We start from the raw sequence: 15,627 nt of genomic DNA on the forward strand, positions 1-15,627 counted from the left end.
GGAGAACTGTTGCCAAGCAGATGCTGCACAGAAATACTGTGCAAAATAGAACTATATTTCAAAAACTATTAGAATATGCTAACAGATTTCAGATATTTCCCTCCTTTCCAAAAATATACTCACTCAGGTTTAAAAAATTCAGAAAGTCCTCCCAAAGGTAGCAATACAAGAGCACACACACATTCTCATACATGATTTCAATTCCACCTCCATGAACCCAAAAGATTCACAAACACCTACACACACTCCACTGACATACACACACTGCGTTTCTCTGAAGAGGCTCTTTCGCCGTGTGCAGCTTCTCTGCACCTCGTTAATGGCGGCTCGGCTCGTCAGTTGCCTGGAGACGGGGGACTCATGTAAACACAGTCACTCTGTATATGTGAGAGCCGTTAATTAATTTCTGTTTTGATATACAAACTCGTCCAGATTTGTTGACAGGTTCTTCTTGTCATCTTCTTCATCTCTTCCTGTCATCCATTCTGTATCACTTTCTTTTTCCCTCCCTCTCTCCTCCTGTTCTGTTTTTGACTGTCAATACAAGAAACAGGAAGATAAACACAAAAGCTAACCTGCCCTCATATTGCAAATACAAACAAGCATAAGCCAGCTCATGTTCTTCCTTCATTACTCCTCTGCTTTCTTTTTTTGCATCTTGTTTTTCATCTTTCCATACCTCATTTAAATACACAGGTGTTGCATGGGCTTGAAATACCAAAAGGTGATTTTTTTCTTTCTGTTTAAGTAATGCCAGCCAAATTTCCAATGGCAGAGTAAAATCAAGAGTTTTGCTGGAGATGTGGTGCGCTACTGTGATTTTATCATTTAATGTAAGGTGGTGTAACTTGAAAATATGAATGTGACATTTCAGTATGGTTCAGGAAATAACATAATTCTCAATAGATGTTGCATTTTTTTGTTTAGCTAGAATTGGTTATTGAGGCTTTATCAAATTTGACTGTCCACAAACCCAAACTTTGTTATTTGTATAAATACTATTAAAACAGGCGACTGATTGTGCTCGGCTGTTTGCTGAAACGTCAACATTTAACGTTTGCAGCTTGTCCACTGCATTCGGTGTTTTTACATTGTCTTTAACAATTACTGAATTTAATGGTGTGTTTCATAAGTGAATGTGGTATGACAAAAGTAAGCTTTTGACCGTCACATATGAAAAACAAGTGTAAATGCAACAGATAGAATATGAGGACTCATTTAAGCTAAAATAAAGTGGTGATCTGTTGAACATTAAGAAAGTTGGAATGTACTTTTGTTGTTTTATGTTCAAAATAAATACAATTTGAGTGTAAAAAAAAAAAAGTTGGAATGTTTTGTGTAAAAAATATGTCTGTAAGGGAGATTCATCACTTCAGTGCTGACCTCAGGGTACAAAGACTTGATCATTATTATGTACAAAACAGTGTTTAGGAGACTCATTTTTTATTTAGGAGTTTTGTTCATGTAATACTGTAAGTGCATTCAAGGTAGTTAGTCTTAAACTGAAGCAGATATTTATGCACCTATCCTGTCTATCTGGTATATGTATATGTTTCATTGTGATCCACCATTTCTTAATAAGAGTGTTTGTACTGTAATTTGAAAGGTATCCACCCTGTGAAACCAGAATGACTGGTGCCAACAGAGGGAAGATCTCATATATGGAGCGGTGTATTTGGTGCCATGCCTCTGGACTGTGGCGAAGGGAGATTGCATGGACAGCATCCTGAGCTCTCAAATGGGTTGTGATTATAATGCCAGAAAACTACTTCAAGTTCGGCTTCCTCTGATGAAAGGACAGACCACGTTCTACCAGTTTGTTTGTTATTCTCTGTCCTTCATATTCAGAGATTCAGTTTCTTACCTTTGAATTCATTTCTGCTGTTGTTAGACAACTGATGGAAATAGTAACATTTAAAAAAACTGAATTTTAAAAAGGTTAAACTGGAATTTAGTTATGAATCAACTAACACACAGTCACCACCTACACAGGTGAAGGTCTTTCCTAATTTGACATCGAAATGGTCTTCATTAGGAAACAGCTGGAAATAGTGACTCCTGTAATAGATGTGTACTGTACTAAGTATTCATTAGGCATACAAACTCTATTGTGTGTAATGAAGATTTGACATTTGGATTTTAATTTCGAAGCAGTTGGGTTCAGTAATTCATATTGCATGTCCTTATATGTTTTTTCATTTGATCGAGAAGATGTCAGCATGGTCCAGCTAATGTACATTCGTTCTATTCACAACTGTAGTTACTGTAACTGAATAAAGTGTTTAATGCCATTGTAATTTATGATGATAGTTTTCTGTTACTGTACTAAGTGCATTTTTCAGAAACTACAGAACACTCTTGTCTGGTTTATTTCAGATTTACTGTATGCCGCATAATGAACCTAATAAGACAGTTTGGTGAATTAGTGTTTTTCAGTGTCATAATAAATGTCAGAAGAAAATACACCAGAAAGAGCAAAATGTAATATCGGTTGTTTTATCTGTCATTGTCAAATGTTCAAGGACGGCAACATTTGTTCTATCATTTATGTTGTTAATTAAAGCTAAAATAGAAATAGTTTTGTAATTAAGAGCAGATATGCACCATAAAAACCATCAAAAACTTTTCCCCAGACTGGCAGCAGCTTTCCACCACAGCTTTTGGGTAGTGGCAGACTGCATTTTTTCATCTGCGTAATATTGCGAAAATTAGGCCTATCCTGACCCGAAAAGATGCAGAAAAATTGGTCCACGCTTTTGTTACCTCAAGGCTGGATTACTGTAACTCTCTATTATCAGGTAGCTCTAGTAAGTCCTTAAAAACTCTCCAGCTAATTCAGAATGCAGCAGCACGTGTACTAACAGGAACTAAGAAACGTGATCATATTTCTCCTGTTTTAGCTTCTCTGCACTGGCTCCCTGTAAAATCCAGAATTGAATTTAAAATCCTACTGTTAACTTATAAAGCTCTAAATGGTCAAGCTCCATCATATCTTACAGAGCTCATAGTGCCATATTATCCCACCAGAACACTGCACTCTGAGAAGGCAGGGTTACTCGTGGTCCCTAAAGTCTCCAAAAGTAGAACAGGAGCCAGAGCCTTCAGCTATCAGGCTCCTCTCCTGTGGAATCATCTTCCTGTTACGGTCCGGGAGGCAGACACCGTCTCCACATTTAAGACTAGACTTAAGACTTTCCTCTTTGATAAAGCTTATAGTTAGGGCTGGCTCAGGCTTGCCCTGTACCAGCCCCTAGTTAGGCTGACTTAGGCCTAGTCTGCCGGAGGACCCCCCTATAATACACCGGGCACCTTCTCTCCTTCTCTCTCTCTCTCTTATTCTATTACTGCATCTTGCTAACTCGGCCATTCTGGATTTCACTAACTCAGCTTCTTCTCCGGAGCCTTTGTGCTCCACTGTCTCTCAGATTAACTCATATCGCAGCGGTGCCTGGACAGCGTGATGTGTGTGGTTGTGCTGCTGCCGTGGTCCTGCCAGATGCCTCCTGCTGCTGCTGCTGCTGCTGTTATCATTAGTCATACTTCTACTGTTATTATACACATATGACTATTGTCACACATGTATACTGCCAGATATTAATACATACTTTCAACATATTGTACCACAGTAGCCAGAACTATAACTATAATATTATTACTTTCAATAATGTTGTTGTAAGCTACTGTCATTACCTGCATCTCTCTCTCTCTCTCTCTCTCTCTGTCTCATTGTGTCATGTGGATTACTGTTAATTTGTTATGTTGATCTGTTCTGTACGACATCTATTGCACGTCTGTCCGTCCTGGAAGAGGGATCCCTCCTCAGTTGCTCTTCCTGAGGTTTCTACCATTTTTCCCCCGTTAAAGGGTTTTTTGGGGAGTTTTTCCTTATCCGCTGTGAGGGTCCTAAGGACAGAGGGATGTCGTATGCTGTAAAGCCCTGTGAGGCAAATTGTAATTTGTGATATTGGGCTTTATAAATAAAATTGATTGATGGATTGATTGAGTAATCCAGGGTTTGGTATTGGAGAAGCAGCGTACAGTCCTGGTGGGTACGGTGCTTTCCACACAGAAGTTAAAATAATCTGTAATGCATGATGTCAGTCTGTCAATGTCCTCCCCATGGGAATCGCTGAGTACCTCCCACACAGTACTCCCACCAGAGATTTGTAGACAGGCAGAAGATGAACCAGGTTGTGATCAGCTCTTCCCAGAGGGGGCAGGGGGGATGAGTGGTATGCCTCCTTGGTGTTGGCATGAAATAAATCCAGTATTTAATTGTCTCTGGTGTGGCAGGAAACATACTGGGTGAAGGTGGGCAGGGTGGTGGATGGACAGGCGCGGTTGGGGTCCCCAGAGATCAGAAGGAGGGCCTGAGGGTGCTGTGTTTGCAGCCTACTCATAACAGAGTGGAGAATGTCACAAGCAGCATCAGCTTTAGCAGACGGGGGGAGGGGGGGGCATACACTACTGAGTTACACCATCTATCATTCACAAACACAGCCAGCACTCCTCCTTTCCTCTTACCGCTGTCCACTGTCCTGTCGTGTCTGATGAGCTGGAATCCGTCCAGCGCGGCGATCATGTCCGGTACTTCTGCCAGCCATGTCTCTGTAAACACCAGCACGCTGCTCTACCGGTACCCCCTCTGATGGCGAGTCAGCACCAACAGTTTGTCCATCTAGTTGGGGAGCGATCTCACATTCCCCATAACGATGGACGGGAGGACAGGTTTGTACTGTCTCCTCCGGTATCGGCACTGCACTCCAGCGCGACATCCCCATCTCCTTCTCCGCAGCTCGCGGGGAATATCGTGCCTCTCCTCAGGCCACATCATGGTGTGACAGTAAACCCTGAGAGGACTCCAGGGAGGTGCAAGAATGTGGACTGTGGAAAAGGAGGAGAAAGTGGTGGAGTCTGTGGAGTGAAGAGGGGTTGCTGTTTAATTCCATGTGTATCAGATCCACCAACTAGCATTTATTTTAGTGAGGAACCTACATTTTTTAATGGTTCACCTCTCTTCCTTCCCCCTAAAATAGTGCAACTAACTAACGGAGGCTGGTAGTGAGGTCAGGTGAGAAATCCAGTATGTGTGTGTGTGTGTGTGTGGGCTAGCCTCTGACATCGGAATGTATACTGATACTGGTACAGCAACTTTCTCAAACTCTTTTCTCCGTCTCTGCTTTGCGTTTTTCTTTTGCTTAATCAAAACTCCTCCTGTGTGTGACAGACAGAAAGGTTAAAGATAAAATCAGCTCATTTGTTACTAAATAAATCTGAGCTGTGGCTCTCCATCAGATAACAAGTAATCACTCAAATATTCCATTTAGGAGGGAACGTCACGTCTTCACTGTGACTGGCCTGCTCTCTCTCCTTCAGTCAGCAGATGGAAGCTGACATGTTTACAACTTTACTGTTCTGTTCTCCACGCTGCAGTGGATGTTTTCGAGGGTACTGATGAGTTTGATAAGATTAATTATCCTCTTTTAAATTTATGAAAAACTCAAAATTCTTACTGTCAGTTAGGAAAACCATACTGCCTTTCTTTTTCCATCTGGGATGCAGACATTTGCAGATCTGTTTCATACTGAAAATCTCCTCCTACCACAGCCACTGAATTCATATCACAGTCAATCTTGAAACCCTTGGGCACCCGACAACAACAAGCCTCTGGGAACAAAGGCCAAGACTTCCTCCTCCTTGCACCGCTCACTGTGTATCAGTGTTGGATTAGTTACTCACTCAAAAAAGTATTTTTTTTTTTGCCTTGTTTTTAACTCACTTTCTTTTCCTTAACCCAACCAAATACATGGCTAAATGCATCTACTGCTGAAGGGAAAAAATTTTTTTTGGCTCTGCACCAATGTAGTGTGTTTATGTTGAAAGACACTATATGCAAACTGTACATTTTCTATGAAAACAGAAGTGTATTTGAAAACAGACAATGCTTGTAACAGGCAAAAGTTGACATTGCATCCCAGAGTGTAAACAACAAATGCACCCAGGCTACCATGGAAAGCCCATGACGAAACATCAATATGTTAAGAGGTCAGAGTTGGAATGTGTTGTACTTAAAGACCCTTTAAGGAGTCGGATGTTCCGTTTTTCTGTTTTAATGGTTTTCAGCCTGTTATTTTCTACCAACAATTAACATTAGCATTAGCATTATTACAGTTAACCATAGTTGCAAATGCACTGTATTATCCAAGCCAGTAGCTGGTCTTTGGCGTTAGGGTTAGCTCAAACAGTCGTCCAAATACGGTGATAAGAGTAATGCATTACTTTACTCAGACTGATCTAAAAAATGATTTGTAGGTGGTCCTACAAAAAGCAATGCATGAAAATTCCTACATATCCCATCTATTTTGAAAGGCTGCAATCATGTGACCAGTGCCCTGATTCCAGCAAACAAGGACGCTGTCGCAAACACTTGTAAGAAGGCAGGCTGAGTTGGTGAATTGGTCACAAAAAAATGAACTTTCTTCCAGGACTTTCCCCTGGAGTTGAGTGTTCAGATCTATATGAACTTTGAGTCATTTGAAAGTATATCCTCACCATGCTCCTTTTTCTAAACCTAACTACTGTAACTTTATTGCCTAAAACTAACCTCCATAACTTTACATTACTGATGTAACTGTATCTTAAGGATATACCATCATTCGTGGGTTTACTTAATTACTTCCTGTAGAAAGTCATTTTTTACATTACTTGTACATTACTTTTGTGTTACTCTGCAACATTGTCTGAGACGCACTGTCATGTAATTGCAAGTTGATAATGTAACATCTTTTAACATATTATATGCCTACATATTGGCAGAAAACAGGGATCAGGAGTATCAAGACAGCACTGGCAGCAAGCTATAACTGCTTCAGAATGAAACTATATTAATATATAAAAGAGGCTGTCCTTCCTAACACTGCATAGAACAATCATTATTTACCTAAAATATATATATATATATATATACACATATATACATATATATATATATATATATATAGGCCTAAATAAAATCATATATCCTGAAACTTTGATCAGTAGTCCAGGCTTTTATTTGCTTCAATCACTGAACTCAAACAGTGTATATTTAGGGTTGGTGTCAATATGGGACAGGCTTTTCAGAAACACTTTATCAGAAATACTTTAACTCTCACAAAACTGTTGCTTAGTAAGATGTGGAAAAAATGGGAAATGTTATCAAATATTTTACTGAAACCAGTATGAATATATGAGAATATATGAAAATATGAGAGAGAGAGTTACGATGCTTACGGCACCAGACATATGGTCACAGCACCACTTTATCCTCTTAAAACAATACTCACATCTTGCATTCATTTTTATGAAAACTGTTTTGATTCCATGATTGGTGGACCCTTACAGAATAAAGGAAAGAAAGGAGTTATTATGATTCATTCTAACCGCTTCATCCTCTTGAGGGTCGCAGGGGGGCTGGAGCCTATCCCAGCTGACATCAGGCAAGAGGCAGGGTACACCCTGGACAGGTCGCCAGACTATCGCAGGGCTGACACATAGAGACAGACAACTACTCACGCTCACATTCACACCTATGGACAATTTAGAGTTTTTAATTAACCTAGTCCCCAGTCTGCATGTCTTTGGACTGTGGGAGGAAGCCGGAGTGCCTGGAGAGAACCCACGCTGACACGAGGAGAACATGCAAACTCCGCACAGAAGGGCTCCCATGCCCGGGATGGAACCGGCAACCCTCTTGCTGTGAGGCGAGAGTGCTAACCACCACACCACCATGCCGCCCGTTATTATGATTATTATTATTATTATTGTTTTTTATATCTCTTGTTTACCATGCCAGTAAATCTAACCTTAAATCAATGATACCTTGGTGCTGATGATTTCAGTAAAATGGACTAAACTGCAGAGAATCCAACCAAGCTAACGATGTTTAGCATCTCCATATTGACAAAAGCCTCTCCACTTTTGCACTAGACAGAGCTGCTGCTGTCAGCATGTCTGTTTGTTTTTTCTATCTGTCCATTAGGGATGTTATTGAAGAATTTATGTAATGCAAGTTATAACATCAATATTTGATTAGTACTGATATGTGATTACTGAATTAAGAACATTACTGCATTACAGACAAATGTAATGTGATTTGTGGTTATGGAGTCATAACATCATGTCGTGACTTGGCTGACAGACATGACAGACTACGCGTTGATCCATGACCAATCATCACTGGATGTCATTCACAATGTGCTTGATGTCATCAGATTATTTTTGTCCTATTTATTTTTTTGTTATTATTATTTCAGTCACAATGGCTGTTCATGTTCCAGCTGAGTAAGGTAAAAAGTGCCATCAGATGTCAGGAGCTACATTTGAAGTACCGCGTGAAAACTGTGCAGGTCCCTGAATTCTCCACAAGTTAAAGCAAATGTTCCACAATAAAAGTCTTTTAGACTTTAGAAAATAAAGGGATTGTCTCCACCAGGGGTCGCGTTAACCAAATATTCTCGGTCATTGACCGGATTTTTACAACAATGACCGGAAAATCTGAATGCCGTCGGTCATTTTGACTAGTTGCAATTACCACCCCTGCCCACTTGGCGGCGGAGTGCACAGTCAGTGGTTTAAGTGGCTGCCGTTTTCACACTGCAGAGAAAAAGTCATTCATCTGCTTCATGTAGCGTTGTTGACACAACGCCCTGGACACACCGGACGCGGAACCGAAGCACGGCGCCCAGCAGCAGATGCAGTTTTCAGTCATTGCCAATGTTAACCTATCTGACTGTCCACACAGGCCGCTGAGCAGAGCAGAGCAGAGCGCCCGTGGAGGCAGCGCTTCAGTTCGGCCTACAGGCATAACTACATAACACCCTAGACACCCCGGACGCGTTAGTGACGCGTTAGTGCCGTCCGGTGTGTCCAGGGCGAAGCCTAATGGCACGGGTGTGTGGATGTCTGTTCATCTTTTTGTTCATGTCCTTATTAATGCACACTTTATAACTTGCTTGTTAGATTTATTAAAAACAAACGAATGAAAACTAAATGTCTTTGAATATCTTTATTATCATTTAAAAACGAAAATTAAAATGACCGGTAAAAATAGATTATGAGCGGATTTTTATGACCCTGTCGGTCAAAATGACCAGCGACAAAAAAGTCTAGCGCAACGTCTAGTCTCCACCAAATTGATAAGGGTTTTAATTTTAAACAGGTACAGGAAGTGTTGAGATTAAAATGACTGTGTGATACATTAAATTTAACAGGGCAAATGGGAGCGAATTAAAAATAAAAATGTAAAAACACAGAGGGGATGAGAAATAAAGGCCTGTCTCTAATGTAGTCTGTTTCAAATGAAACTGGTACCCTCAACAGTCCCTGTAAGTAATGGCCAAGCCACTATCTGTAAACTTCATTCTTTTTTATCCTTATCCATTAATAATAATCAATATTCTTTGCCAGCTTAATGCTTATGGTAGTATCCACTGGGTTGCTAAAGTGCTTTTGCTATTTGTGGCCAGCAATTTTGCCTTTTCACTCTTTGCGACTTTCTCACCCTGACTATGGCATTCTGAGACCCAAATTTGTGAAGGAAAGCATGCAGGAAAATGCCATTCAGTTCAACAGTGCAGCGCATTGATGTGATTTTAATAGTTTTTGGACAACAATGGAGCTCTATAAAAGCTTGAATAAAATATACCAGACTTTGAATGCAGTCTAATTTTTCTTCCTTCAAGATGAGGTTTCCATTTTTTCTGTTCCATAGTCTATTCACATTGTCTCAGTATAATAAGACTTGTTTAAAGCATACCATTAAATTCAGAATAACAGCAGGTATCTGTAAACACCAGCAGCTTAGTCTGAACAAAAGCACTGTTGTTGTAACCTTGTTGTTCCTTCTCAGTTGCTTCTTTTCATTCAGATCATTTGAAGCTCAGGTCTGAACCACTGATGATAAAATGATTATTTAAATGCTTCTGAAAATATAACAGGATGTTTTCATAGAGTGCGTTTCGGTTTCATAGCATTTTCTGGGTCTAGACACATCCAAAGGTATTGGCTTTTTTTGTCTGGCAGTCAAAACACTTCGGTCCCCAACAACACCTTACAGTGCTATAACACAGAAAATATCAGCCGGTGCACACTGGAAAACCTGGAGCGAGAAATTGTAGAAAATGACTTGATGACTAATCAATTATGAAACTTGTTGATGTCATTGAAGCAGGGGAGGAAAGACAAAATTTACAATGGCGGTTTTAGGAGGGGGCCAGCAGGGGCCAGTGCCCCCGTAACTCGGGGTGGCTCCCCTGCCGAAGAGTCAGAGGAGCAACGTGGAACGCGGAACTAAATCGTCTCAACCAGTGGCGGTCGGACCACTTAAAGCACCGCACCCACCAAAAACATCAGAAGAGAACTGTGTGGCTGTATTTAAGACAACTCTTAACCTGCACCGCAACACACAGCACCACTGAAGTAAGCTCTGAAAACTTTTTCTGTCTCATTTGGCTCATGGTAGTTACATGTCACACCATGTTGATGTAGCCATGTGAAATACGATCTGGAGTTTTCATGGGTGTTTTATTGTGAAAATTGACCGGATACTCTCGTCTTTTCTGCACCTGGCTTCCTGTTTGACTCGTCTAGTCTGTGCAAATTGACGTGCCGTCACGCGGTGTCCATCAGAAAGAGACCCAGCGCATGTTTTTAGTGGAGCGGAGCACTGAGCCGCTTCTAGGCCGCGGCCAGTGGAGCTTACAGCTTACATGGACTTGAATGGCCGCTATTAGCTCTGGCACCCGCGCCTCGGCCAGATTGCACACACAATGGATCCAGTGGGTTGCCATAAATGGGACTGTCCCAGAGGCATTCAACTACCAAAGAGCTTTTGAAATCTTCTTTTCGAAGCCGCGTAAAATTAAATGCTCTGATTCAGGGTACCATACTTGCAAATCGTGAGGGAAGGAGGAAAGCAGTAATTTGTGTCTGTTTGTGTGAAATTAATTTAAGTCTTACCCTTTGTTTTCTTTTTGTATTGCGTATTTTGTATTGTTTTGCGTATCTGTAACTGTGTTTGTGAGTGAGAGAGTTTTAAAAGAATATTTTGTCTGCACATGTTTTAAAATAATAAAATAGCCCTCCATTAGTATGTTAGTCATTTTTCTTTTGATTACTGAAATGTTAAACCACTAATCCTTAGCCGTATTTTAAGTGTAACCCATCACCACAACATACCACTAGTGTTCTTATCAATAAAAACAGAATATTTTTCACAAATAAAAAGCACAAATATGTTGAAATCTAGGCATATTCTGCAATCATAACTTGGCTTTCAGAATTCATCAGATTGATGCCTTTAAATCAAATAGATACAGGGTTGGATGTAGTCTCCGAAAATCCTGTGGGAAACACTGATATACATATTTTTATATATATATACATATATATATCTTATTGTTCAGACTTACATATTTGACCCTACTTGGCCCTAGCTTGGCTCCCCCACTGAAACTGACCTAGAACCGCCACTGAATATTTAGCCTATTAAACAGAATAAAAACCCTGCCACTAAACACTGTCAGTTATTTTTTGAAATTAGATTAATGGCTGTACATAATTTCATTTCCACAATACTTATCTGGACTATTTACCATCTAAAAGCTGAATGAATTATTTTCATTGGGCCACTTGGGTAAAACAGAACAAGCTGTAAAAACAACAATGACTTTGTAACCTTACATCACCTGAGACTGAATTTTAACAGCAAATGGGACATAAAAACACAACAATGAGCTAAACATCACCTCCACAAGGGATCCTTATTACATCATAAACAGTCATTTGATCCTATAATAACAAGAAAATATTGATGGGTGCATTAATTGTAACGGCACCCAGTTTTACAATAATGTGCCACAGTGATGTAGCTTATAGCAGATTTATCTTTGCAGCTGGACTCATCCTTGGACATCATCCTTTGAATTTAAAACTTTATAATTCTGTGAAGGACCTGATGTTGTAAGTAACGGATTCACTCCTCTGAGCTCTAACATAGTACATACTACATGGACATTCACAGACTGTATCGGTGACATATCTGTATTTCAGTACATTTTATGCCCAACAGTTTGTTAATAGACTGAAATGAAAAGGAAAGGGTCAGACCTGGCAAACCTGGAGAGACGGTAGCATGGATGAGAGCAGCCAACAGTTAGAAGGAAAAAGTCCTGAATAGTGAGCTGACAAGAACTGACTGTGAGTGTGGAGCTTTTGCTCAGTGTCTGTGAATGACTGTAAAAAAAAAAAATAAATAAAACAACATGCTGACTTGGGTGCCATGCCAGAAGAACTGTGTAGACAGTTAAGCCCGCTAGCATCTAGCTAGCTTCTTAAGCTGTTTTTAATTAGTGTGGACTTTAGCTCGCTAGCTGTTAGCTAGCTTAGCATTTGAGTTTATGTCGGTTCCCGGTCAACGGGGTCCATGTCATTGGTCCGACAGCCCATTGGTCCGACATCCCATTAGTCCGACGGTCTGCGGTGCTGAACGGCTCCCGGTGGGCGTATTTCTACCTTGATGGTGCGCTGCGACCGGCTCTGGGTCAGCTGGGAAAGGCTTGAGGTGAAGCAGGCTCACAGCTTATGTGTTTGTCACTTTCTCTTTCATTTTAATCCACACCATGATCTTTTCCTAACCCTACCAAGTGGTTTTTGTGCCTAAACCTAACCAGACCTTAACCACAGGGCTCATCATGATGATTTCAGAACAACGGGACTTCGGAACAATGGGTTTAATATGGTCGGAACAATGGGCTGTCGGACCCATGGGCTGTCGGACCAATGGCCAGTTCCCGGTCAATGGACCCAGAGAGGTTAGAGGTTACATCAAAGGAGGACAACACAGCTGTGTGGGACTCATTCGTGGACACTCATCCTGTTTTTTTTTTGTTTTTTGGCATTGGCCTTTGGATTTTAAACTTTATATTTCTGTGAGGGACCTGGTTTGGCAGCGACCTCTGAATCCACAGAGTACAGGATGATGCGGTGTCATAAGTAACGGATTCACTCCTCTGAACTCTAACATACACTACATAGACATTCACATACTGTAATGGTGACACACCTGTGGGCCCAACTGTTATATTGTTCAGTACATTTTATGCCCAACAGTTTGTTAATAGACGGAAATGACAAACTTACTTGGGTGCCTGGTTACTTTATGGCAACATTATCCACACTGGGGTATCAGCATTTCGTAATGTATTGTAACATAACGGCTGGGCTCCACCGGGCACATCAGCGGCGCGACATGTCTGCAGCACGAATCCCGTAGCAGCTCGCCCCCGTTAATCAATTACAGCAGCTCCACCGGCAACGGGAGTGGCGCGACAACCCCCGTCAGTCGCGCGACAACTCTCTATTTTAGGCGGCTCTTCATTTTTTGTCGCGCTACGCTCCCCTGCGTGACCGTCCAGCAGATAAAAACTACATGAAATAGTGTGCTAAATGAGCACGTGTTTTTAAATGAATAAACCATTATCAGAGGTGATATGTGATGATTTTTTTTCATGCATTTACCCATGTTTATCAGTGATCCTACCATTTAAACTATGTATTTTAATACAGTTGAAACTGTTTATTGTATATTGTATTGTAAATAATAACTTAGGTGGAAAATGCTTTAACATTTCATGCAGCCTTCATGCAGCCTCTCGGCTCAGCAAACGGTAAACAACCCCGCTGGCTTCTCTACGTGTCGCTTCCCTACGCCGTCAGTGGAGCCCAAATGAATACTGAACATTACTAAACTTAAACATGTATTTATAATTAGATTAATGAATAAATGAATGTATTACTAATTGTAAAAAGTATAACCCTCAACCTTTTAAAATCTAAACTGTCCCACTCCCAGCCTCCCAGTCCTCTCCACTAACAGTTAATGTTTCATCTTGTCTAAAATGTATATTCACTGTTTCCTCTTGTGCTGAACCAGCCTTTGCAAATTTGTAGTTTAAAAAAAAAAAAAAATTCTAATCACTTTGTCTGGTGTGCAATGTCCGTCAGGCTGGCAGGCAGCAGATGGAGGCTGACGTCTCCACGTGGAGAAGGGAGATGAGCTGTCAGATAGTTTATCCCACAGCCTCGTCCCCCGCTAACAACTTGCTTACCACAGGCCTCATTCATTCGCTTCGTCAGTCTGCAGACAGCAGCTGGCAGCTCATCAGTCTCCATACAGAAGAGACAGTAGAACTGAACATCAGATGTACAGTAGAACCAATCAGAGAGCAGTAGAACTACTCTCTCTGTGCTATCCTAAAGTTTAGTATGTCCACAAAGAGACCAAAAATGTTCAACACAATTTGAAAACCCATAGCAGGAAACTGTAATCAAGTGAAAGTAGTGGTATGCTGTAAACAATTACTCAAGAAAAAAAAAAGCATCTAATGAAAATGGGGTCTTGAGTATTAGTAGACCCTGCGGGCAATTGATCACTGACATTTTACGTCCACTAAAAGCGTTTGTTTTTGCCATTGGCAAAACTGTCTGACAATTTAGGGAAAGGATCCCTACAGAAATTTAACCAGAAACAGCCCTGAAATGGCTATTTTGAAACCCAACAGACTCCATCTAAATAAACAGTAATTTTGTTATCATAAACACACTTCATTCAGAGTTGACAGAAACAAAATAAAAATTACAAAAGCCATGTTGGTATTGTCTCTCCACAGTTCCAACAATCACCAACTCTGGTTTGGTTGAAATAAGCCCTTAATTCACCCAGTTAGATGTGAAAATATGCTAGCTCTATACATGCTAAAATTACTGCTTATTTAAATGCATTCAGGGCTGTTTCTGGTTATACAAAAAGGATCTTAGGATCTTACAGACACAGACACAGACACACACACAGACACACACACACACACACACACACACACACACACACACACACACACACGCACACACACACACACACACACACTTTTTTGTATCATATAGAGTTAAATTCATGTTTATTTATTTTTTGGTTGATTTCTCCCTACAGTGGCTAACTAAATCCTCAAATCCCACATGGGATCTTTGAAGGACCAGTTCAACATTTTGAGAAACAGTGATTTGCTTTATTTCTGAGAGAGAAATGAGAGTATTGCTGTTACGTTGATATGTTTTCAGTGCAGTCAGTCCCCTGGCAAATTAAGCGGGTCTCCAATAGAATTGTGGGGTTTTTTTTGTTTTTTTTTTTTTTGACCAATTGTAGTATTAAACTTGTGTTTCTGTTATATTGTTTAATTATGTTTTTATTTATTTCAACTGCTTCAGTTAACCACCAATACATTTTTTGACTGGTTTCACATGTCAGTCTTTAGGTTAATTTTCTTACGCTTTAGTTTAATGTACTGGATCTGGTGGGAGACAGACAAATGGCTAGCTGTGTTAACATGCCAGCATTTTGTACCTACTGACCACTCTCTGGTCTGCACTGAGTAGCTAGCCTTGCAGCTCAAAATGAAGCTGCTTACTCACCAGGGCTACCTGAGGGGAGACCAGAGTGTGGCCAGCATGTTTCCACAGAAACATCATTCTGCCACCAGGATGGTGCTACCAACGGTTATCACAAATGAGCTGCTCCTCTAGCTAGTTCCCACC

The sequence above is a fragment of the Epinephelus lanceolatus genome, chromosome 19, assembly GCF_041903045.1.
Source record: "Epinephelus lanceolatus isolate andai-2023 chromosome 19, ASM4190304v1, whole genome shotgun sequence".
NCBI lineage: Eukaryota > Metazoa > Chordata > Actinopteri > Perciformes > Serranidae > Epinephelus > Epinephelus lanceolatus.